At 41.1% G+C, this 27,558-nt stretch overlaps 1 protein-coding gene across 6 annotated transcripts in view; it reads left to right on the top strand.

Annotated features, from left to right (window-relative positions):
- Positions 1 to 27,558, top strand: part of ARMC6 (armadillo repeat containing 6) — an 817,201-nt gene that overhangs the window by 116,940 nt on the left and 672,703 nt on the right. The window contains exon 1 of one of the 6 annotated variants that reach the window (XM_044053936.1): positions 12,984 to 13,161. The exons of the other annotated variants lie outside the window; for them this stretch is intronic. The gene's annotated coding sequence lies outside the window, so the exon portion shown is untranslated. Of the gene's footprint in view, positions 1 to 12,983; positions 13,162 to 27,558 lie in introns of those variants that run through there. 6 annotated transcript variants of the gene reach the window in all.

Below are 27,558 nucleotides of genomic sequence, written 5' to 3'. Positions count from 1 at the left end.
AGGGAGCAGGGCTTGTAGTCAACTGATCACCACCATGCAAGCTGAGGATTGCACAGCACTAGAAGGGCCAGGACTGATTATGTATATTTAGCAGTACCAACCCAATGACAGTAGCCTTCAGTAAAGTGTGGTTGGAAGTATGCAGTCTCTTGGGGAGGGAGTTGGATGTTCTGCATTGACATGGGTGCTTACTTAAGTCACCAGTAATGGGGTTAGGGTTTTAACAGAAATTCTGTCATTGCCAGGGTGCTGGCAAGGGCAGAAACAGCACCCATAGCTGTCTGGATGGTAACTCATCCGGTCAGATCTATCCTCTGTACTGAGAATCCTCAGTATGGGAGAACAAATGGGTTCAGGACTAATAAAGGGTGTTTTTCTAGTCGACAGGCACAGAGGACAAAAGCACATATAAAAATAAGTGCTGGTTATGCAATATATATATGTTTGAGGTGCTCCTGAAGTCAGGGCTATATAGCTGACTTATGTACTATGAATCTCAGCTGGTAATAATTCCAGAAATCTTACTTACTCATTTCATACCTTTCCAGAAGCTTTGAAAAAGATGCCATAGTCATCTTGGCCATTACTGCTGCAGGATGGCCACTGTCTTTATTTCTTTGTTTTGCAAGTTTCCTCAATCATCAGTTTTACCATTGATTTTGTATACCTACATGGTACCGTAAAAGTATAGAGAATGCCCCAAATATACGTTTGTAAACTGTAATCAAAGCTACCTTGGTTGTATGAAATGTGAATAGTGCATACCAGCAACTCAGATGTGGTGCAAGACACCCCCATATACAGTCCAATTTCAGGTACAAAAAAATGTACGTGACTTTTGCATCCTCCTTATTATATTTTATATATGCTTTTTGCTGTCATGCCTTATGACAGTTTCATGCCTTATGATAGTTGAACTACCTCTCCTAGTCGGACTTGAACTTGTTTATTCCCTGACAGTGGGGATCACCACCAGTATAGAAGGTGTCTGGGAGAGCCATCATTTTGGCAGACTTGAGGGTTGTTTGCATCCTCATAGACATCCCTGTAATGTGGACATTTGTATTTACCTAATCCCACCCCTGGGCTGTGCGATTCACAGACTGCAATACCTGGGAGCCCACAACTCCTTTCTCTTCAGAAGTGCACACTCCTGCACGCTTTCATAGTGAAGGCTACAAACAAATAATTAGGCACAAAGATGAAAAATGCTGATTTTATTTTCCTCACTTTAGCACCTCAGCAAAAATGCCTTCTAGGTGAGTATAGTTTGCCTTCGTGCCAGTTACTTTTTTTTTTTTTTTACTGAGAGGTGTTAGTTTGTTAACGTGTAGTATAATGAAGGCTACAGCCAGTCGGTGGCTTGGTGGCCTGCAAGCATGCCCTTCAGTCACAGGCCCACCCCCTTCTCCCAAAAGACTGCTGCAACCTTTAGCTAACTTTGCTTCCTCCACCAGGGTAATAATGGCTATGTTTCCTGCTAGCTCCATCACACGCACTTGTGCTGCTAATTGAGCTCTGGTTGCCTGGGTTAGTCAAGGCTTTCTCTTTGTACGCATCCAGATTGGCTTTTCTTTATTCAAGTATGTGAAGAAATGTTGGGTAGATAGCAGGTCACTTTTTTTCAGGCAAAAAATCATTCCAGTCACATTAATCCTACTTGTTAAGGTCAGTTGCAGTCTCTTCTAGATCTGTATTTGGAACTTTTGTTTTATAATTCTTGGCTAAATTATATAAAATGGTCAGCAGTGATCTGGGCTGTTTTTTAAAACCGGGGAACAATAGACTGCCACTGTGTGTTTAGCATAATCTGTAAGGTGTGAAGGGTCACTGGGAGCACCTTTAGTTTTGTTTATATTTGCAGTAAGAAAAAATGTTCAGTAAACCATTTTAGCATTCTTACAGGTGTCAGAAGGACCCTTGAGAATCCTATGTGGTAAAAGGAAGTTATTCACAAATCCTCCCTTAATAGGGGGTCTATATCATATGTTCGAAGTTTGAAAACTTCAAACGTTAAATAATAGAATTTAAAAGTTCGAAGTTTCAAACATTGAATATATGATTAAAAAAATGAAAAGGAACTTACCTGACTGTTGTAAGCGGGGGGGGGTGAGCCCCCCTGCACCCCCCCCCCCGCTCTTTAAATATTACCAACTCCTAGACTGCACTATAACGAGGTAAAGGGAAGATTTCCCTTACTGCATTGTAGTGTGGTCTAGTAGTTCGTATATTTAAAGAGTGGGGGTGCAGGGGGTCTTGCCCCCTGCCTACAACAGTCAGTTTTGGGTTTGGGGATTTTTTTTTTTTTTTTTTTACATATGTTCGAAGTTATAAAGCTTCGAACATATGATATAGACTCCCCTAATAGTCCCAACATTTATGATGCTCAAATTCCCTGCAACTTTGGAATTGGTTTGGCTGTTATTTCCTTTCCCTGTGTCTTTCCACTTCTCTTGAAAGTTAAAAAAAAAATGTTAAGGATGAAATGACTGGTAAGAATTATTGGCCCTAAAATGATGCACCCAACATTAACCTGAAATGAGAAAGGTATTTAAAGGAGAAGCAAGAGCTTACTGGAACTGTATATTGGATTTCTTATCATGAATCATCATTGAGAAGAATGCCCTAAAAGATACATGTATGATACTATAGTAAATATTGTAGAAAAAGAGATAAATGCTTTTATAGTCAAGATAATGGAAAAGTGTAAGGTATCTGTGAAATAAGTGTTATGTACACTGATAAAAATGTAAATAACGGGGATATGTTTAATTAATAACAGCAATAAAAATGTTTAAAATAGTGATGTTTCTGACAAGCCATCAGAAAGATGAACTTCATGGAAACTGCCCTTTCTAAATCTATGTCTGAACCGTGTATGACTGTTTCCCTTAATCCATGATTGTATAATTTCAGAAATTGCATCAGTCTCAGTAAGTACTCATCCAGGTAGTTTGTCAAAGATGGACTGATCCCCTCAGTGTATATAATGGGCCAGTTACAAGAAGTCAGCATATTCTTTGCCAGCAGCAAACTGAAAACCCACTGAAGCTAGAGGTGACAAAAAGAACAAAGCATTTTTCTCACCCCCCCCCAAAAAAAAAAAACATCTTGCGGGTACGTTATATACATTATAAACTCCATAGGCACACAATTACAGGAAAAGAGGAACTCGATGACAGGGTCAGAAATGCTCTCACAACTGCATTCTCTAAGGACAGCCCATTAATGTAAAATTGTTCAGTTTAAAGTGCTTTTTACTGGAAAAGTTACTTTTTTACAGCTTGCCTGTTTTACTGACTTGCTGCTTAGCTTCCTTGGGAAATGGACAGCTTTTTGGCTTAACCATGTAACAGCCTACTTGTTCCTCGATTATACCATCTTCCAGCCACAAAAAAAAAGATTTTTAAGCCATCTTTGCCACCACAGCAGGCTGATGTTTTGCCTCAGTCACATGGTGGATGACTCTGCTATTGCCACTCATCTGTTTTCTTCGGTCCCCCTGGTGTAGTCAAAACAACCACCATAGAGTAGGGATTAGACATGCTCTGTGTAGCTGTTGGTGTGTCCACATCCGGCAGTGGAAAGCCACTCATGTCGGACCTTGGAGAAGGTGTATAGAATTCCTCTTTGCTTACCAAAAAAACTTTGCCGATCTCTATTCTGTGTTTTTTCAGGAATTATTGTCGAGAAGAAATAAAAGACTAAACATGTGTCTTCTGTTTCAGTGACACTGGACAGGAGTAATTGGCTCAGGGTTTAGTACATGTTCTTGACCCTTCTTAAATGGCTGGTTCTGTTTAAAAGAAAAAGGGATTATTCTTTTCCTGAACAGGTTCCAGAGTTTGAACATCAAAAGGACTGTGAAGAGACAGATGATGGAATATAGTCAACATTTCTGATTCTGATCCTGAAGGATTATCTTTTTGTGAGAAAATGGCCTGGAGCAGTTACCACAAGCTTCCTCACAGAGTGGATTTACTCGCATAAGACCACAGAGATCTTTTGATACATCCTGATACCAAAAAACTGTAAATGACTGCCTGGATGATAGGATCTTAATACCTTTTTAGGCACCTTTTTCTGAGGATATGCAGCAGTTATTAATTGAGGCAAGAACACTTCCTACTAAAAAATTATATATTAGCAAATGGAAAGGGTTTTTTTATTTGGTGGCAGCAAAAGAACCAGCACCCATTAAAGGCTAGAGTTTCTTTAATTTTACATTATTTGTGTAGGCTGTCAGATTATGGTCAGTCGTACTCGGCCATTTCAGCATGTCTACCCATGGAGCCCCCTCTGTCATTTCATTCTCCTGAGACAATTTTTGAAAGGGGTATCGCCAGGGCCGGCCTTAGCCGAAATGGCACCCTAGACGAAGTAGTCCTCCGGCACCCCTTAAACCCCACCCACACCATACTCATGAAGCATTCCTGTTTGACCCACAGGTAGGTCACTCCCCAAGAAAAATCACTACAGTCATTTCCTTAAATTATTTAAATACATAGGAAGAAAAAGATACCTGGTAATGTAGTTAAACTGCAACTAACTTTGCGTACATATTTCCTACTTTAAATACCTGGGCCGGATCGTGGTCAAATAGGGTGCCCTAGGCAAGGTAATAGACCAGACCCCCAGAGCAGCCCCTCCTGCAGCAACGCCCTACCCCCCTCCAACCGCAGCCCCCTCCTCATCCAATCCAGTGTTCTATTATTTGGCTATTTCTAGAACACCAGTTAACATACACACTGTTCAAATCTATCAGTCTTCATACTGTTCTAATATTTGCTTCTACAATGATTGCAGATATGGAAATAAAATAGCACAAACACAGCCATTTGCTAAACAAACAATACAGTGTTTATAGGTAGGTACTAAGCTATCGACCCTGGGGCCTATACAAGCCCAGCCAAAAAGGTACCCTGGATTTTGCCACCCAAGAAAATTATTTTTCTGTGCCACTGTCGAGCAGAGCCGCAGAGTTGATCCCCAGGGTGAATTTCCTATTTCCCATCCAATCATCAAGATTTTTATTGAAGAGTGGTAATGAGGAGCTTTGTTTGATATAGATAGGTAGTTTATTCCAGAGTATGGAAAGTCTCTGGGACAGGAATCTATCCCTCCGGCATGTTCTGTTTATTGTGGTGACCAGGTTTAGGTCCCTTGAGCGTGTAGCTCGGAGGGATTGGGATTTCTTTAAGTGGAGCATGTCCAACAGCTCTGGGTTTGACATAGCTTTGTATGTTAGGCAGAGATCACCTCTGAGTAGGCAATATGCGACGGAGTAAAGCTGGAGTTATTTGAGACTGTCTGCATAGGGCATCTGTTTGAGACCGGTAATCCTCTTTGTGAGGTATTTCTGTGGCCTTTCCAGTTGTTGTAGATGTCTTGTGAGGTATATACCAAAAGGGGCATTGTACTCTATAATGGGTCTAATGAGTGATGAGTAGAGGGGAACAATGACCTCTTTTTTTTCCTGGATGAGAAACCTTTTGTGATGAGGTGTGCCACATAGAAGGATTTTCTGACTACTGTGGTGATGTGATTATCAAAGGAGAGACTACTGTCCACCTGTGTCCCAAGGTCTCTTATCACACTTTCGGTGTTAAGTATACTACCGCCTATGTTGTAGTTCATGGGTACAGCGTTTTTACCAAAGGGGATGACAATGCACTTTTTGGCATTGAGCTTGAGGCCATGGCTTTAACACTAGGCATCTGTCTCAGTGAGGCCCTTTTATAGGATGTCCACATCGTTAGGAGTTTCGATTATGGCTCCTAGTTTGCAGTCATCTGTGAACTTCGTTAGCCAAAGACCTTCTGTGTTAGCCTGTACTTCAGAGAAGTAGATTTCAAACAGGAGAGGACCCAGGACTGAACCCTGTGGTACTCCACTTGTCACTGGTCTGTAGTCAGATTTGGAATATACTACTTTCACAGTGTGGGTTCTGTCAGTGAGCCAGTTGGCAACCCCATCTTGTGACATAGGGATTTATACCTAGTTTAGTGAGTTTATCTGTAATTCCAGAGTGGGGGATGGTGTCAAAAGCCTTGGCAAGATCTAGATGGGCTGTGTGAACCACCTTACCCTCGTCTACGGCTTTGGTGACTGCTTCAAAGAAGTCTATCAGGTTTAGGAGACATGATCTGCCTTTTACAAACCCGAACTGGGTGGGATCCAGAGTTTGGAGATTACCAATGTCTTTGTTTAGAAGTTCTATGATGATACGTTCCATGGCCTTGCAGACCAGGCTCGTCAGGCTAATGGGGCAGTAGTTCCCAGGGTCCGTGGTGGCTCCCCCCTTGTGGAGTGGGATAACTTTGCTGTGCGCCATTCAGCAGGCACAAAGCCTGAGGTGAGGCTATGATTGAACATGGTACTTAGGTGGCGTGCCAGTTCGTGTCTCAATGAAAACAGACTTAGCATGAGCAGTAAGCTTCTCTGCCCTTGAAACTTACATTCATTGAAGTGGCAAAACTCACATTAATTGAAAATGCATGAAAACCCACATTCATAGAAAATGCATTTGGCCAGTGGAGGATTAAGTTTACCTTTGGGCTGTTTTCAAGACATAGACTCCTTGCACACATTTTTGTATGCGTTTTTTTGATTCACCTTCTTGATTGTATTAAATTATATTCCTTCTATAATACAGCACCACTTGTTAGAATGTGTTTTAAATTTGTAGCTTTAAACATTTTTTTAATAAGCAATGAAACAGAAGGTATGAACCAGTAGCTAAAAGGCCACTCAAGACTTCTATCATTGCAATCCACCAATATTAGCTGTTATATGGTAGATGTTCTTGTATGTTACTATGTCTTTAAAAGAGAGAAAAAAATGTTGTTAATTAATTATTGTTCATCACGCTATAATTTGCTGGATCAGTGATTGCTTTTTAGTTGTGAAGAAGTCTCTATTGTATAACGGAGATGAAAGTGCTTAACTATTTTTTGGAAATAAAAAGACTTTTGGTTTTACAAGTGACTGGTACACTTCTTAGAGATGTATGGAGCTTATGGTGTGATCCACTCGAGGGCCTCTGTTTTTTTCAAGTTACCATTTATTGGCTTTTTTCCGTGTTTGCTTTGATGTCCTTCAAGGATGCATCTGCAGTCCTAACAAATGGGTTGTCCTGCCTCAGGCAGCCCTTCGGTCGGCCGGATTCCAAAGTCTGGGTCTGGCCTCGGCTGATGTCGCACTTCACCCGACGTCACTGCTGCTGTCAATTGGGTGTAAAGGCATCAGCCGACGCCATTTTCCTCAGTCTTTCTTGCCGCGCGGTGCCCGAAGCAGAAGCTGTTCGCAAGTGCCGGTCGGTCAGATCCAGAGATTTCTACTACCGAAGACTTCTAAAAAGCTAAGTACCCCGTTGGGGACTCTTTCTTGCCTCAGCCGATGTCAGAAAAAGTAAATAATTGTTTAACTTGTGGGAAACAAATACCTCATAAGGATTTCCACTCTTACTGCCTTCCTTGCTTAGGCCCAGACCACGACGTAGCAGCTTGTCTAGCCTGTGCTTCCTTCAACCGACGGACACTTAGACGTCGGTCGGAGTTTGCGGAGGAGTTTTTTGGCCCCGCTTTTGCTTACAAAATGCCGTCGGAGACTCCGATTTCACAATTCGCTAAAAAGCGTAAGGAAAAGGACCGACACTCGCGGTCCGTGGTTTCGGCCGAAACCACGGTTAAGCCAACCGCGAGTGTCTCGGTTTCGGCTGAAACAGAGTCCTCGGTTCTTCCTTCGGCCGAGAGCATTCCTCCTGCAGCCGAGGCCTCACACAGCATGGCTGAATCTGCTATTGAAATTTCTCCTGCTGTAGCAGGCACCCAGGATTTATCAGATACTATTCCTTTAGACATATCCACTCCTGCACGTGGAGCTGCTAGGCCCCCTGCATCCATGTCTATCAAGGCTTTCTCTAGGGCTAAAGCAGCTAAATCTTCTAAGGCCTTGCCTTCTAAAACCCCCTCACACAGGCATAGCTCTAGTTCCCAAATGCTTAGCCTGGCAGAGGATCTCATTTCTTTGATCAAGGGATCCCAACCTCACCCTGACAGGGCCTCACATCCCCCTACAGAGAAGAGGCCTAGAGCAGAGCCCCCTGAACCAGTTTCTACGGATGGCAGGGCCAGGATTTTTCAGATTCTAGGAAACTGCTCAGGACCTTTTTGCATTTGCCACAACATAGGCCTTTAGCCATTCCTCCAGTTGGTTGTGGATGATGCATTCAATGATGCTTGTACTGCCCCTGACTCTCTTCCTCCGGCCCCTGCTAAGCCCGACAGATACTACAGGGTCCTGGACACACATTATCACCTGTATAAGGCTCCTATTGCAGATCCTGAAACTATTTCTCAAGGCCCCAAAGCTGTAGCAACTGCCAAAACCCCCCTCCTCTCTGAGAGAGAATCAAGAGCATTAGAGAGATGGGATAAAAAAGTTTATACTTCTGCTACTCTTTCGGCTAGGGCTTTAAACTGTCAATTCCACATGATTCAGTATCAGGAATTTTTGTTAGATCAGTTAAATAAAAAACTATCCTCTCCTGAACCTATAGACCGTAAGTCCCTTCAGGATTTGGTACATAACACTCAGCAGGTCAGTAATCATTCCTTAAAATGCGGCTATGATGCACTGGAGGCTTCCTTTAGATCAGCTATGACTGGTACAGTGATCAGAAGGCATGCATGGTTAAAAGAGCATTCCTTACCAGACCATGTAAAGTCAAAGCTCCTAGATGCTCCCATGGAGAAACTCAGTTTGTTTGGCTCCCCTGCACAGCAAGTGTTAAAGAAGGTGGAGGAAAAAGCAAAATCTGTCCAAACAGTCAAGGACTTCTTACAGGTCCAGCCTCCTAGGTTTAGTAGAAATTGGCCTTCGAAGAATTGGTCCTTTCCAGACACCAGAGCACAGAGAGGCAGAAATAGGCGCTCAAGAGGCAGAGGTAAATCCAGAGGTGCCTACAGGGGACGTCAGTGGCAGCCTAACAACCAGAGAAGTACTGCCGCAGATCCAGCTACTACCGCTTCCACAGGACAGTCACAGTGACTTGGCTCTGATACCGCCTACCAGGGAACAACTGGAAGCACCCTTAGGCGGAAAGCTAGCCTTATTTTCAGTAAACTGGCATTACATTACAGGAGACAAATGGATTTTACAGACAATAGACAAAGGTTACAGGTTTCACTTCCATACTCTACCAAGGAAGAGAGGAATGCCAAACCTACCACCAAACCAAAAGACAAACGCTCTAGGACAAATCAACCACTTACTAAGGATGAGAGCTATAGAAAAGGTACCGGCTATGGAACAAGGACAAGGATTTTATTCCAGACTTTTCCTGGTGCCAAGAAAAGAAAACCAATGGAGGCCTATTCTCGACCTGTCCGCTCTCAACACATATCTCATTGTTCCAAAATTCAAAATGCTGACCCTACAGCACCTTCTTCCCATGCTGGGCAAGGAGGCTTGGCTGGTGACTCTAGATCTCAAGGAGGCATACCTGCATGTCCCTATTTGACCAGATTGCAGAAGATACCTCAGATTTCTTGCAGGATCAGAGCATTATCAATTCTCAGCATTGCCCTTTGGCTTATCTACTGCGCCCAGAGTATTCACGAAATGCCTGGCATCAGTAATTGCTCATTGCAGGCTTCAGGGAATTCAAATTTATCCATACCTGGACGACTGCCTGATACATGCGGACAACAAGATCAAATTAACAAAAGATTTGGAAAAGGTTATTCACCTACTGCAGGCCTTGGGATACACAGTCAACATAAAAAAGTCAAGGCTGGTACCATCCCAAAGGATTACATTCTTGGGTGCAGAACTGGACACATCAAATCAAATGGCATTTCTCACAGCAGAAAAGCAAAAACTACTACCACTCTATTTCAAGGCATTAACAACGCAGAACCAGCTTACAGGAAGGAAAATCCTGCAAGCTCTGGGTTACATGGCATCCTGCATAATATTGATCCCACATGCCAGACTGCATATGAGGAAGTTACAATGGTACCTACGGAATTTATGGTCTCAGCACAAGCACAGCCTAGAAACCCAAATTCCAATAATTCCATGCCTGAAGCAAGAATTCCTGTGGTGGGCTCAGGCCTGTCAGTTGAACAAAGGACTGCCTTTCCACAGCCCTCACCCAAGCCAGACTATCACCACGGACGCCTCAGACCTCGGTTGGGGGGCACACATGGCAGACAAGTGTATACAAGGCCTATGGGCACAGGACCAGCTGAACCTACACATAAATCAAAAAGAGATGCTGGCAGTGAAACAGGCAATTCAGACATTCAGACCTTTTCTTCAACAGGGTCATTTGCTGATAAGGGCGGACAACACCACAGTTATGTGGTATATCAACAAGCAGGGAGGCACGCATTCATACCCTCTATGCCGGATGGCAATGGACCTGTGGAATGTGGCCCTGAACCTCAACATTCAGCTCCAGGCCTTATTTGTGCCAGGAAAAGAAAATATATTAGCAGACACATTAAGCAGAACTACCCCGGATGCCCACAAATGGATGCTGCATCCGGACATCTTCAAAACCATTACAGAGAAATGGGGGCTACCAGAAATAGACCTGTTCGCATCCCCACACAACCACCAATTGAGAAAATTCTGCACAAGGACATACCACCCACTTGCTTGAAAGGTGGACTCCCTATCCTTCAGTTGGGAAAACCTAACAGCATATGCATTCCCACCTCTACCTTTGATGCACAAAGTGCTACTGAAGATCAAAGAAGATCACCCAAGGATCATACTGATAGCTCCAGACTGGCCGAGGCAGCATTGGTACCCACTTCTGAGAAGTATGTCTCGGACACACGCATGGCCTCTACCTCTAGTTCCTCTGCTGCTAACACAGAACAACTTCAAGATCCTGCATCCAAACTTGAAAACACTGCAGCTAGCTGCTTGGAATCTTACATGAAACAAAATAACCCAAATTTATCTCAGAGGGTTAAAGACATTATCCTGGAGACTCGCAGACCCTCCACAAGGAAGACTTATTCAGCAAAATGGAAAAGATACCTCATTTGGAGCGCAGCAAAAGGAGAAAATGTATCATTGGCAAACATAGCTAACATCCTGGAATATTTAGCAGAACTTTTCCACAATGGCCTGTCTTACTCCTCCATCAAGATTCATGCATCAGCAATTTCAGCAGAATACAACATGGATCCTCCAGTCTTCTCTCATCCTCTACTCAGGCAGTTTCTGAGAGGAATTAAAAATGTAAAGCCTCCAAGAAAGCCACCTCTGCCTACATGGGACCTGAACTTTGTGCTGGAAAAGTTAACACCTCCCCCTTTTGAACCAGCAGCAACAGCAGAATTACAGTTCTTATCTTGGAAAACTGCTTTCCTGCTTGCAATCACTTCAGCAAGAAGGGTTTCTGAATTACAGGCATTAATGGCAGTACAGCCCTTCCTTATCTTCCATCAGGATAGAGTGTCCTTGAGAACTAACCCTACTTTTATGCCAAAGGTGGTCTCCAGGGTATCATTGAACCAAGCAATCCACCTACCAACATTCTTCCCCAACCCACAGAACAGGGGGAAAGACTACTGCACACCTTGGATGTACACAGGCAATTGCGCTACTACCTGGACAGAACCAAGAACAATAGAAAAACTGACCAGCTTCTGGTAGCATATGCAGCAGGAATGGAAGGAAAAGCAATTTCAAAACAGACAATCTCAAAATGGATAGGAAATTGCATTAGATTTTGTAACTCCTTTCATGGGAAGACAACTCCAGAAAACATCAGACCTCACTCCACAAGGGCTACAGCCACTACTACAGCTTTCTTACGAGGAGTGGGTACCAAAGACATTTTAGAGGCTGCTACTTGGAGCTCCGTGCATACATTTGCCAAACATTATAATCTGCCTTTATACTCCAGATCCCGAGCAGGTTTTGCCACTCCTGTTTTGCAAGGGATCTTAACTACACCATAATCTTCTTAGTGCCTCCTCCCCCAGTTTGGCTATGGTATTCTACCCATTTGTTAGGACTGCAGATGCATCCTTGAAGGACATAGTACAGTTTTGTACCTACCATAAATGTAGATGTCCGAGAGGCATGCATCTGCAGTCAGGATTACCCACCCTCCTTCCCCTCTGTGGTACTCCTAGGGTATTTGCCCATCTTGTAGCTAGCTGGGGGAATCTATTATGGTGTATTTGTTTGTATATATGTACATACATGTTTATTTTTTGTGTGCTCTCTACTGCTTGGAATCATTTGCATTTATCCAAATTTAGCCTTCCTAGAGGGCACCTGGCATCTGGGGCAAGAAACACTGAGGAAAATGGCATTGGCTGATGCCTTTATACCCAATTGACAGCAGCAGTGACGTCGGGTGAAGTGCGACATCAGCCGAGGCCAGACCCAGACTTTGGAATCCGGCCGACCGAAGGGCTGCCTGAGGCAGGACAACCCATTTGTTAGGACTGCAGATGCATGCCTCTCGGACATCTACATTTATGGTAGGTACAAAACTGTACTTTCTTTGTGGTTTCATTACGTGGATTGTAGAGCACACGGCTGATACCGGAACTGTTATAATAATTTGTGGAAATGTATAATAAAGGTTGTAAGGAAAGTCACCAGGACGACCACAGCAAGACAAAAAGTTTATTCAAACCTAGCACAGCACAGCACAGAAAACACCATACATTAACACTCCATTTAATATACGTTTTCGTCACAGATAAGACTTCATCCTTACATAAAGATGAAAATGGACAGTACTATTTCATTTTATATAGAGTACTTTTCTTATTGGAAATTCATTTTTTTTTTTTTTTGTGAACACAGCTTAATTTTAAGGACATGAACAATAGTCAAACAACTGGGCAGCCTTCTTCACATATCTTGGGCAATCTTTCAAGCAGTAATGGTAATTCTACAGAGTGTCAGTTAACTCAAATTGTAGCCCTGCTTTCACAACAGGTTAATGCCCTGGAGAAGAAAAATTGACGGACTACAAATCCCAGAATGCACTGAGACTAAAAAGGAAGACAACACATCCAATTCTAACGCTTTTGTTGAACCAGACAGATTTTACTAATGGTAGTGGAAATGGAGCTTCCAACAGCTCAGCAACAATAAACAACACCAGGCAGACAAGTGAGTCAGACATTTCCACTGTTAATAACCCTAATTTTAACTCCAGAGACTGGATTTACAGGGATATTGTTTTTCAAGGTCAGACTTCAAGAATTTATGACCACAAGCACTCTAAAACACTGGAGAGGAAGATGAAGAACTTAGAGCAAATGCTCTTTAAGGTACAGAATCTCCAGTGTGGTAACATTTATTTAAATGAAAGCCTAAAAAACAAGCATGTACCTAGGGAACCAATAATATACAAATTTCCAAATGGGCTTTCAGTAGGTGACTGAAATAGATGAACTGTTGTCACTTTTTGATGGTTTTGGTTTTAAGTTAATGCAGTTCATTGTTAAATGTAATGACAAACGAATTAGTGAATTGTTTTGTGAACTAGAAAAGCTTAATGAGGAAATTATTAGTGACTTACTTTTTGCACATCATGCTGCTAAATATGGCAGTATGTTTACAAGAGTAGAAAACTGTTTCTGTTAATTCAGATTAGAAGAGAGACAAACTGAGTAGAGATGCTCAAGACTATTCAAATAACAAAGCATACCCCTTTCCTAAATCCTATGCTAAGAGTAATGCTGAGACTAACTGTAATGAAGTACAAGCACATGGATTGGATAACGAACAAGAGGAGGTAGCCTGAAGTATACTGTGATTCTATTAATAATTTTCAGAATGAACACTGCACAGACAGAAATATTAATGGTAACAACTATGATGATGAATATCCACCACTTCGAGGGTCAGAACGTTTTTATAACAATAACAGACAACAGGTTTTTTTTTTATTGCCCAGGAATCCACAACAGAGCTCCATGAGAGGCAGGGGGAAAACATAGAAATAAATATTAGTACTACATCCACTAATGTAGTTATAGAATGCAGTGACATTTTAAACACCCTATGAGGGTTTTAATATTTTTTAATTATACATCCTTAGAATTAGATGAAATATTTTTTACACTTTTCACCAAAGGTTTCAAATTTATACTTTCAAAATTAGTACGGTTGACATGGTTACCGAACTCAAAGTTATTTACTAGAAAGTTAAACTTCAGCTTAATGTTCCAAGACCAGGGTAATAAGAGAATTTCTGAAGCAAATAACATATTAAAAAGAAAGAGCTGTTTTAACCTGCCCTTATGCCCCCTGATTCAAGCATTTGAGAATGTCTGCATAACAGAGGTGCATTCAGCCCTTTCATATAGTAAAGGTTATAGAAGTAGAAATAAATTTAACTAGAGCTGAACATGACTTAATGCAAGAACTTAGAGCCAATGATGCTATCAAAATTATAAAGCCAGATTGTGATTGCTATGGAGTTCCTCCTCAAGAATAATTTTTTTCTGTTTGAAGGGGAATATTACAAACCGCTTAAAGGGGTGGCAGCGGGGTCAAGTTGTGCCCCCCTATTTGCGAATATGGTGTTATATGCTTGAGAAGGTAAATTTGTTTTCATTACACATTTCCCCTTGAAATGGCACACGTACTTGAGATTTTTGGATGACATTTTTATTCTTTGGAAAGAGACTGACAATCAACCGAGCCTATTTTTGGAGCATCTAAATGGGGTGAGTGAATATTTTAAATTCACATCAACAAATTCAGATAGTATGATTGACTATTTGGACATGACACTTAAAAAACAATATACAGGGGACATTTAGCTCCAGAATTTTTAGGAAACATACTTTTTCAAATAATTATTTGGACTGCAAGAGCTGTTATCCCAATTTTACGACCAGAAATATATATAAGGGACAATTGGTGAGAGCAGCACGTATGTGTTCAGATATAGTAAGTTTTAAATCAGAAGTAGATATTATTACAGACACGTTTGTTAATAGAGGTTACCCTATTAACCTTTTGGGATTTATCAAATCTGAAGTGATGGCAAGATGGGGTACCAAATTTAAGCCATTACTAGGCGAAAGCAACTTGACAGACACTATTATAAAGGACAAATCTTATAGTCAACATAGTGATAGTTTGGTTATTCCATATAGTGAAGGTACAGCAGAGGTTAGGGAAATTATTTCCAGAAATTGGACGATATTTAAAGGTAATCCCAGTATATTGAATATTTTGGGGTATGAACCAAAGTTTGTTTATAAACGGAGTAATTTGAAGCTACTTTTTGAACAACATATTTATTTAACACCCCTTCCTTCTAAAGGTACAACAGAATTTGGTGCCTGTAGGCAATGTCATTATATTCTGGAACTTAATAACATGGTTTTAAAGGAAGGTGGTTATAAAGTAAACTTAGCCAAGGGTAATTGTAACACCAAAGGTTTGATATATTTCATTTTGCCAGACCTGTGAAAGTTACTGTATAGGGAAACAAAAAGGAAGTTCAAAACTAGGATTTATGAACATTTTTATGCAATTTTAAAGGAGAACATCAGTAATTCCCTATGTAAGCATTCACTTCAGTGTCATGGATTTGCATGTTTTAAGTTTGCTATTTTGGAACAAGTACCAACACATCCTAGGGATGTTTGGTGGGAATTGTCTCTTGAGCTAGGGGAACTGGCTTGGATTATAAAGCTGCAGACCAACACACCACCAGGTATAAATGAGTACCTCTACCTGACCCCAGTTCTTAAGGAAAGCTCTTGAACTGCAACACATTTCACATATTTTAACATTACATATATTATACTTTATCTTGCAACATTTTATATATTTTTATATATTTCCATACAAGTTAGGGCTACTGCATAATTTAAAGTATTATTATTTAAGTTGTATGGCATGTTATATGTAGTCATACTGCTAGATGTTCTTGTATGTTGCTATGTCTTTAAAAGAGAGAAAAATGTTGGTAGTTAACTATTGTTAGTCATGCTATAAATTGCTGGATTAGTGAATGCTTTTTAGTTCTGAAGAAGTCTCCATTGTATAATTCAGTTGAAAGCGCTTACTGTTTTTTGGAAATAAAACGACTTTTGGTTTTACAAGTGACTGGTACAGTTCTTTGAGAGGTATAGAGCTTGTGATGTGATCAACTCAGGGGCCTCTATGTTTTTTTCAAGTTACCATTTATTGGCTTTCTTCCACGTTTGCTTTAATCCATCAATATTGCTTGCTATGCAGAATGTCTGCGGAAGTAAAATCATCCGAATAATTCCACATTAAAGAAATTTGTAACTTATGAAGAGGTTGCTACTGGCAAACAACTTTACATCTCAATGTTTTATCTGTAAATTCAGTGCCTGCTGCCCTTGAAAAATTAATTGCCTATATTACATTAAAAAATTGGTAAGTTGGTAATGTTGCAATAGGAAATGACTAACAAACCAACAAGTTCATAGCCACTAGGCATCTCATGCAAAGGACATGCTTGGGAGTGTAGTACTCCTATTCCCCTCTTATAATACACCAAATAATCAGCAGTCATATTGATACCGCAATATCAGCAGTACATCTACATGGTGTGGGAGTAGAATCCACAGCCTTCTGCACCAAAGGCAATTATGCTACTAACACTGCTTTCAGATTCTACAACACAGTGTGCCATTTGATAAACAAAAAACAGCTGGTTGCACATAGAAAACATTTCCACTTGTTAGTGTTTTAGTTTTCAACATTTTTCCAGTAAGCAATGAAACAAAATGTATGACCCAATAATGACAAAACTGCTCCTTTCAGAACATTTTAACCATAAAAGGCCACTCAACTTCTGTCATTGCAGTCCACCAGTATCAGTCAGTAAGCACAATCTCAGTAGAAGTAAAATTCATCCGAATAATTACCACATTAAAGAGATTTAGAACTAATGAAGAGTTTGCTACTAGCAAACAACTTTACATTTCAGTGCTTCATCTACAAATTTAGTGCCTGCTGCCTTTGAAGAATTAATTGCGTATGCTCCATTAAAGAAAAAAATTGTATGCTGGTAATATTGCAGTAGAGAATGACTGAGAAACGACAAGTTCATTGTTAATTCGATAGCTATGTCAAGAATCTCATTGGCAACACTCTGATCTGCTCTGAGTTACAGCACAATGGCACTAAATATACAGAACCAACTGATATTGCCAACATCCTGGCAGATAGATTCAGTGCTAACTTTACCCCCCTCTCACTCCCTAAAGGGCCCATCTCTATACCGGAAGAATGCAAAGTTCCTGTAATCACGGCCACACAGATAAAAAAAAAAACACTCTCCAAAGCCAAGAACACAGCATCCATGGGACCTAACAACATCCCAGGTTGTGTTCTACACAAACTGCAAAATGAACTGGCAACCACCTAAGCACCATGTTCAATCATAGCTTTACCTCAGGCTTTGTGCCCACTGAATGGCACACAGCGGCGGTTATCCTACTCCACAAAGGGGGAGCCACCATGGACCCCGGGAACTACCGCCCCATTAGTCTAACGAGCCTGGTCTGCAAGGCCATGGAATGTATCGTCATGGAACTTATAAACAAAAACATTGGTAATCTCCAAACTCTGACCCCACCCAGTTCGGGTTTGTAAAAGGCAGATCATGTCTCCTAAACCTGATAGACTTCTTTGAAGCAGTCACCAAAGCCGTAGACGAGGGTAAGGTGGTTTACACAGCCTATCTAGATCTCGCCAAGGCTTTTGACACCATCCCCCACTCTGGGATTATAGATAAACTCACTAAACTAGGTATAAATCCCTATGTCACAAGATGGGTTGCCAACTGGCTCCTTAACGGAACTCACACTGTGAAAGTAGCAGACTCCAAATCTGACTTCAGACCAGTGACAAGTGGAGTACCACAGAGTTCAGTCCTGGGTCCTCTCCTGTTTGATATCTTTTTTTTTCTGAAGTACAGGCTAACACAGAAGGTCTTGGCTAACAAAGTTCGCAGATGACTGTAAACTAGGAGCCATAATCGATACTCCTAACGATGTGGACATCCTACAATAAGGCCTCACTGAGACAGATGCCTGGTGTCAAAGCCATGGCCTCAAGCTCAATGCCAAAAAGTGTATTGTCATCTCCTTTGGTAAAAACTCTGTACCCATGAGCTACCACATAGGTGGTAGTCTACTTAACACCGAACGTGTGATGAGACCTTTGGGACACAGGTCGACAGTAGTCTCTCCTTTGATAATCACATTGCCACAGTAGTCAGGAAATCCTTCTGTGTGGCACACCTCATCACAAAAGGTTTCTCATCCAGGAAAAAAGAGGTCATTGTTCCCCTCTACTCGTCCGTAATTAGACCCATTATAGAGTACAACGCCCCTTTTGGTATGTACCTCACAAGATATCTACAACAACTGGAAAGGCCACAGAAATACCTCACAAAGAGGAATACTGGCCTCAAACAGATGCCCTACTCAGACCGTCTCAAAAAACTCTAGCTTTACTCCGTCGCATATCGCCTACTCAGAGTCGGTCTCTGCCTAACATACAAAGCTATGTCAGACCCAGAGCTGTTGGACATGCTCCCCTTAAAGAAATCCCAATCCCTCAGATCTACACGCTCTAGGGACTTAAACCTTGTCACGACAATAAACAGAACTTGCTGGAGGGATAAATTCCTGTCCCAGAGACTTCCCATACTCTGGAACAAACTACCTATTTATATCAAACAAAGCTACTCATTAGCAGTCTTCAAGAAAAATATTGATGATTGGATGGGAAATAGGAAATTCTCCCCGGGGATCACCTCTGTGGCTCTGCTCGACAGGGGCACAGGAAAATAATTTTCTTGGGTGGCGAAAGCCAGGGTACCTTTTTGGCTAGGCTTATATAGGCCCTAGGGCCAATAGCCCAGTACCTACCTGTGAACTAAGCATCTTATACAAAGGAGGACATACTAAGGAATGCAGAACCCCTATCCCCCCTTAAAATGTACCAAATAATTGGCAACTAGGGCATTACATACCATACCTCCATACTGCTCAACCTCTTAGCACAAGAAAACTGAACAAAGCCTAAAATAATGGGGCGACGATGGCCCCCAAACAGTGGCAGATTCTAAGTCTATAAGATAAATATTTATAAAGGTGCTAGAATAAAAGCATTTGTCATAGCATGGATTTTTTGAAGGAAAGGAAGGCTGAAACTCAAATGTATGACATTTAGTTATTTAAATCGTCAGTGATTTACCAGAAAATCACAAATTTGATGAGGAATAGGCCAAAAATATATGGTAAAAATCAGGACAGTTGAGAGGTATGAGTACCTGTCAACCTCTTACTGCAAGAAATCTGGACAAAGCCTAATATAATGCGCATGCAATGGCCAAAAAAATAGGGATAGGTTTTAAATATTGCACTTTTTTAACTTAGAAAGTTGCTAGAAAAACAGGATTTTGTTAACGTGCATTTCTGAAAGATATGAAGTATGAAAGGTGTGTGTGTGTCTTTATGCATATGTATATATATATATATATATATATATGTGTGTGTGTGTGTGTGTGTGTATATATAATGTATATATGTGTGTGTGTGTTTATATATGTGTGTGTGTCTATATATATATATATATATATATATATGTGTGTGTGCGTTTGCCTGTGTGTATATATATATATAATTTAGTGACTTCAGTTCTGTAATTTACCACAGAACCACAAATTTTGTGAATCAGACAAAAACTATGATACTAAATTTGGACAGTTGAGAGATATGTTGCACACTCTCTCTCTCTCTCACACACACACACACACACACACACACCTACTCTCTCACAGCAATACACACACACCTACTCTCTCACAAAGCAAAGCATACATACCTTCTCTTTCATACAGCAACTACAGTCTATTTTAAATTACACATTCCTACTCTCTTGTATCACACACAGACACACGCCTTCTTTCTCATCCACACAGCTACTCTCTCACACAGTAACACACTCACTTTATCTCTCATACAAACAAAATGACAAATTTAAGTACCATACACATACATACACGAGCACGTGCACACACCTTTCTCTCGCATACAGAAGCCTGGTTTAAACTACACAGACACACACGTACACCTACACCTACCTTCTTTTTAAACCAAACGGCCACATGTACACACACACAGACTTAACCCTTCTCCTAACTGAAGTGCTAGTTTAAATTCCGCACGTGACTATAGAATGTCTTTGCATCCACATTGGGGTATGTACATGTGATGCACGCATGTTTCTCCTTAATGGAGAAGAGTCTACTACCGTGGAGTGAAGACTTGTTTTGTTTTTTTATAAAACCACAAAGAAGAAGCGACCAGGAAATCTTCACCATTTATTAAAATAGAAGTCTTCAAATCCCTTCTCTAGTGCCTTGGCTTAAAGGCTTGTATAAGGTCTAGGGCAGACTTTGCTAGGGCTATTCTCCAGGGGCTCCTGGCCCTCCATCCTATTTCCTCCCAGGCTTTGTAAGCTGTGATAATCCATCTGTATAGCTTAGGCTTCTGCAGCAGTGATAAAAAGAACATAGTACAATTGTATATGTAAATTTACCATAACAGTAGATGTTTAAATTATCATTGCTGTAGTAGCAACTCCCTCCCCCACTTATTTTTGTATATTTTGCATGCCCAGGTGTGGACTTTTATTTTCGTAGAATTGTCCTCAAGGCTTTAGCCTCCCTGTCTCTGTTGGTATGGTAGGAAGGACTTGGCACCCAAATCTGTCTTTTAGTCGGCTCAGGTCAAACTGGCTAATGGTTTGGGCATGTGGAAGATGCCTTGAAGCATTGGAAGCTGGCCAACTTATGTCCTTGGCAGGGCAGAATCCATATAGCTTAGGCTACTATAGCATTGATATTCAGTCTTCTGCAGTTATGGAAGTTTACTTACGCAACTGAACTTTTCTTCTCTTCCACTTAGGAGATGTTCATTATCAATGGTTATACCTTATATTTGACCTCTCCTTAGCTCCTGGGTATTCACCAGATGTATGGTGGAGGTTGCAGTGTATCAAACACTGCAGAAGACTATGGTGTTTCCATACCTGGATGACTAGCTGCTGCTGTCTCCCATAATGGACAGTCTGAAAGTCTCCCGGGACTACCTCCAAGTTGTGTTTCAGTTTTAATGCATAATGGTGGACCCCCTGAATCCCCAGAAGATGCCCTTGTAGTCTTTTGCATTCATGTGATGCAGGATAGTAACACTGGACCGGATTTATGAACACCTGCACTAAGTGTAGGCAGTCTGTATTCTAAAACATCTCTGCCACGTTTTTGTACGGTCTGTTCACTCATTAAGATTAGACTAAATGTAAACGAAGTCTCCGCATTGTGGCAACGTTTATGAATCTTCCTCGATTTTTATGGTTACAAGAAAATCCACAAGAAAACTAAAATTAGAATGAAGAAGGTGTGAATGTATGCTTGTGTTGTCTATTTATTCAGTATGGTGTACACTTAATGCATACTTTAGTGTAGGTGTTATTGAATGTTCTCCACTGTCTTGCTGAGCTTTTTCCCCCACAGAACAGAATTCTGCATGCATTAAGTAATGTCATCAATTCTAAAAAATGTATAGGTGACAGCAGTGCTGTGTCTCGAGTGGTTACCTCTCATGGCAGCATCTGTTTACACAGTCTGGTTTCATGTGAGAATATTACAGTGAACAGTGATACAGTGGAATTAGTTGCTGGGTCTTTTATGCTAGCATGTCCAGCTATCTAGAAAGGCAAGACTCACCTCACGTGGATTCATGAGCCCATTCTTTCCCTGGGCAGACTTTTCCAGCCCCTTGCATCAACTGTGTCTGTCACCATGTAGCCTTCTTATCAGTAGGAGGTCATCCAAGGGACATGGACACTGGTAGAGACTGCTCTATATGTTTGTTTTCTGTAAATAAGGGAGTTATTCTGAACTTTCAGATGTTTTTACAGCAGTGTCCCTAGTAGGTTTTATTCACTGAAATGATGAATAAGAACAGTGTATAGGAAAGTCAGAAAGATGGAAGAGCAAGCAGAGGAAACATATGTAGTGGCATAGGGGAGGAAAGTGATGGAGTGGGAAAAGAAAGGAAAGGTATATTCATTTGTGGGGGCAGGTGCCCAGTTTTGATTCTCAACAAGGCTGGATGGCTGGAGAAGTTGGGATGGAAAGATGCTTGAGTTATGTTATGGATGCAGGGTCCCACAAACAAACATATAGCTGCCATTCCTCTATTGCATGGAACAAACTCCTACTAGAAATAAGGACCCTGACTCACCCCAAACAATTTAAGCTGGCAACCAAAGACCACTTTAAAAAACACAGGTCCTGCCTTTATACTCACCCTCCCTGATTATAACCTACCTTTATAGTACAGCCAAATGAACTTACTAAAACTTACCATTAACTACTTCATCCTATGCTACCTCTAAAGCTGCTTCTATACTCTGTTCCCTGAAATTCATATATAGCCTTTTAAGTTTCTGCTACTCTGCATACAAAACCTTATATTTACTCAACTCTCTTTTTAAACCAAAACATACAACTTATTCTACATTTTTAACATTCTCCTTTTTGTTTATAGTACTGTTTTATCTGTCAACGGTATACATGTGTGTAGCTTACGTATTTTAACTACCAAAATTCTCTATTGCTATTTTTATTGCATTGTATGTCCTTGGAGCGTTTCTCGCCGTGTCTCCACAGAAAACGGGCATTAGCTCAGCTGGACACTCCCGGTCAACAAATGTAAAATAAAATAAATAATACAATGACAAAGCTGAACAATAGAATCTGACACAAAGGGGGGGGTTGACAGTAGATATACTGACAGATGGAGGACATATGGTGATGATGAGGACTGGGAAACAAACAAGGGAGGAGGATAGGGAGGTGACACACAAGGAAAGAGAACACCATGTTTGGGAAATATTGTGATAATCCAGCTTTTAATCAATTTACCTGTGGTGGAGCCCTTAGAAGAAGTCTGTCACCAACATCCATGCTAGGTCCTGCCTCAGATTACACTCAAAGAATTGCCAGGTAGTGGAGCCTCTGCAGTTCACACAAAGACCCTCTCCAGGCAGCTAATGTGGACATCAAGCCATCAGTTCACAAAATCCACCATCACTTCCTCCAGCTCCTGGGTAACAAACTATGATCCACTGATGATGTTACCAGATGGGACTACAACAGTCTCCTCTGGTGACCAACCATCAGAGGCAACTGATGACACTTCCAGGTAACCTCCCAACCTTATAACCCCATCACCTGATTAAGTGGTAGGCCTGGAGGCATGTGTTGAGCTGGCATAAGATTTATGGGCAGAATGGCAGAACAGGAACTGGTACTGCACCACAGGCACAACTGTGACTGACAGGAATATGGTAACACAAATGGGGAGAAACAGAAAGGAAAAAAATTAAAAATGATAAAAGCAGGATAGCAGCAAAGAGAGAGAGAAAAAACATTTCTGTGCTGCCGTTGTCCAATGGTGAACCTTACAGGTATCTACAGGTGGACTAAACAACTGCTAGATATGCATTTATACTAGGATCCTTATCTCTGACTAGGTGTAGATTGTCATATGTCCAAACTGAAGGATGTTTGTACAGGAGTAAAATAGCATTGTACTACTTGGCTTGGGAGGGGGTTATAACAGCTTTGTCAGGATGATGTTATTGGCCATAACAGTCCGTGAAAGATGTGTGTATAGGAGGGTCTGTCTGTATTTCTGTCTTTATACTTGTGAATTTGTCATGTGGGAGGGGAATAAAGACAAGCCACATGGACATGGGCTGTGTTGCTGGCCATCAGGCATACTGTGCCATTGTGGTATACCAAAGGCAGACAAGACAGTGTTCGTAACACAGACATGTAAGCTGAAATTTAGTGTGGGACAGAGCTAGTATAATTTTAATGGCATGGGTATGCCATCTGGATGTGGCATTTACATGAGCATCCAGTGGTCTGATGCATGGTTAATATGATGGGATGCATGTTGTGCATGATGTAAGACCTCTTATTCTTTGGCAATGTGGATGTAGTTTTACTGGGCCATCAGCCCTACATCTCGGGCATCATGTGGCAGTAGGCATGTTGTATTGCCATTAATCTTCAAATGTGGAATGTGTGGATTCCTTTAACTTGTCCTTTTGTGTATGTGGATAACATGCCAACAGATAGTGTTGGACTGGATGTGGTAATGTTACATATAATTGTTACAGTTACCTTTAAAGAAATATAGTACTATTTAATGTTAATGCTTTGATAGGTTATTAAAATGACAGTAATCCTGTTCTTATGTGTCTGGAGAGGCTCAGCATTCTCCTCCGGAACAGGCAACTTATTCTCCTAAGCCTGCTGTTGAGAGTGAAAACATAAAAAAAAAAATGCAACATTGTGGCTTGTGTGTCCTACAAGGTCTTTTTAACTGCATCTAAAATAACAGCGCAATGACTTGTCCTGCGTGCTTACACAGAAACATTCTGTTTTGAACTTGTCTTCTCATTGGTACCTCTACAGGTCCCTGTAGTGGTGCCTGCAGTGCTCACTGGAATGTTAGTTCCAGTAGGCAGCAGTCATTGTCTTGGCAAGACTGTGCCAGGTGTCTACTTTATATTGAGCTCCTCATAAGGTTACCTCAGCAGATGCTCCCAGTGGTGTCTATTCATTACAGAAATATTGTGCTCCCCATTTTGGAGCTTGACCACTCTTCGTGACTTCAGAAGCCAAAGCCAAATAACGGGTCACAATCCAGAGGGGAAAAAAACTGTTTCCCTCTCATGTCCACTTGCTTTGCTGCTTTATGTAATGTGTAACATCGGGCACTTCATTAGTGCAGTAAGTTGGAGCACCACATAGCTTAGCATGAATATATATAGTGTGACAGGATGGTATTAGTGTGTGAACTATGGCATGTAATACATGTACAGCAGCACAGTGCATACGTATATATCTTCTTTATATTGATCACTGCCGCAGTAGCCTAAGCTATATAGGTTATACCATGTGTGGCAGCTGTCCTGCTCCCAAAACTTCAGGGCACCTTCCACTTGCCCAAACTGTTGGAGTGAGCTGAGCTAACCAAAAGATAGGTTTGGGTGCTAAACCCTTCAGAGCCTTCCTGCCACCGAAGAGAGTACTCCTCTGCATGCTTTTGAGGATCTGTGGTCGAGTGGTGATGTTGCATTGCTTGGCAAATAAATTTCTTTAGGTAGAAAACTTCAACATATTTTTTGTTTAAATTTTCTTTCCTGTTTTTTGAAGTATGTTTTAAGTTTGGAATGTGTGTTGCTGTTCAATGTCACAAAACTTTTCTGTACTTTTAAACAGGAATGCACTTCTGTATTTGACAGTTTAAAAGTTTACTTAAACGTTCTAAAATATTTTTTTCTGTGTATAAATAGTGTTTAAATTACTTTTGGGGGCTGGTAAATTGTAGTGGAGTGCTTTTTATTGGGAAAATTTTCTTTATACTACTCTTGAAATTTTACTGGCTTGTGCTACTTAATTTCCTTGGGAAAGAGGAATCATTTTTGGCTTGACCATGGGGCACACTGCCAGTCACATGGTCTGTTCTCCTTACATAAAGAAGTAGAAAGACCAGCATACAGTGGCACCAAGTAAATACTTTATTAAAAGTATTCTTATCAAAAAAACAAATCGGTTTCGGCTGTATAGTTACATAGCCTTCATCAGTGTGATGTTTCTGGGTCTCATAATTTTATCAATGATGGTGAAATTAAAGCATTTTTATGTATCAGGGTATGTTTATAGAGGGCATTAGTTTCTTTATGATGTTTGATCTCGCTAAGATGTTCAGAAATTCTGAATTTAAGGGGTCTGGAAGTTTGCCCTATACAGAATGCTGAACAACTGCAACTAGCTAGATAAATCACCCAATCAGAAGTGCAATTAGCAAAAAATCGAATATCTTAGACTTGAGGGGTATTTTGACTGCTGAAGCTTTTAGTTTTTAATATCCTGTGGCAGTGACCACAATGGCCACAAGGATGGCAACCAGTTAAGGGATCACCTAACAAAAGCTTGGGTTGATTTTATATGAGGAGGTTGCCCATGTTTGAAGTGGTTAAAGAATGCAGCAAGATTTTTACCTTTCCTGAATGAGAAAAGACATCTATCACCCAACATTTCACTTGGTCTGGTGTCACATGTCAAGATGTTCCAGTGATGTACAATATTCATTAGTACATTGGTGTTACGTCCATAATTGGTTATTACACTAGTCTTTATAAAGAAGAAGGTTCTCACGCTCCATATTATCTACCACATGTTTTGTGTGTAAGACGTGACCCATTTTATAACCTCTGTCCCTAAATCTAAGAACTAAATCATCCCTAAAATGCATCTGACCACACGTTGACCACTGAAGTCTATCGGAAATTTCCCGAAAATAATTTGCTTCTCCATGCTACCAGTTTCCATCCACCCCATATCTGTAAGAACATCCCCAAATCTCAATTCATGAGAATGAAATGCATTTGTTCCTATAGAAACACCTGTACACATTTTAGGGATGATTTAGTTCTTAGATTTAGGGACAGAGGTTATAAAATGGGTCAAGTCTTACACAAGAAACGTGATAATATGGAGCGTGAGGACCTTCTTCTTTATAAAGACAAGTGTGATAGAGGTGGTGGGTCCCTCAGATTAATAACCACTTATGGGCGTAACACCAATGTACTAATGAATATTGTACAACATCACTGGTCCATCTTGCCATGTGACACTAGACTGAGTGAAATGTTGGGTGACAGATGTCTTTTCTCATTCAGGAAAGGTAAAAATCTTGCTGCATTCTCTAACCACTTCAAACATGGGCAACCTCCTAATATAAAATCAACCCAAGCTACTTTGTTAGGTGATCCCTTAACTTGTTGCTATCCTTGTGGCCATTGCGTTCACTGCCCCAGGATATTTGCCACCACATCCGGCTAGCAGTTGGCCTCAGGCTGTAGTGGGTGACTTCTGTGACCAAAGCTGGTTCAATAGACCATTCATCTTTCCACCTGGATCCCTCTAGTGTTGCCAATACAGCCACTATAGACTGGAGGTTAGCCATGCTCTCTTCATCTGTTGGGGTCCCCTCAATGGGCAAGGGAGAGACAATTTGCCAGTGTTGGGATACGGGAAAGGAAGGTGCCCCTGCTTAGCCAGAATGTTTTGCCCTTCCCTGGAAGCTGTTGCTGCCATTAGTAAACCTGTTTGTCTGATCTTTCCTGTCAGAAAGAATGCACTTCCCCTGTTCCAGATTCACTGGACAGGACTGCTTTATTAAGTCTGGCTCATGGTCTTGTACATGCTGTTGACCCTTCTTATCAGATTCCTTTATTCCTGAAGAGATTTAAGAAACTGAATCTGGAGAGGAATGTGATGAGATAGATGAAGGTTTTTCTTCTCAGAATTCTAATTCAGACTCTTTGGAGAGCATCTTATCTGAATCTCCCTGTCATGGATCCTCTTTCTCTGAGACTATTTCCAGAATTTGCCAGTGTTACGTGTGA

The sequence above is a fragment of the Protopterus annectens genome, chromosome 13.part0 (genome assembly GCF_019279795.1).
Source record: "Protopterus annectens isolate FY-2018-M chromosome 13.part0, PAN1.0, whole genome shotgun sequence".
Taxonomy (NCBI): Eukaryota; Metazoa; Chordata; order Ceratodontiformes; family Protopteridae; genus Protopterus; species Protopterus annectens.
Note: the sequence above shows the minus strand (reverse complement) of the source record. Positions and strands in the feature narration are given on the sequence as shown.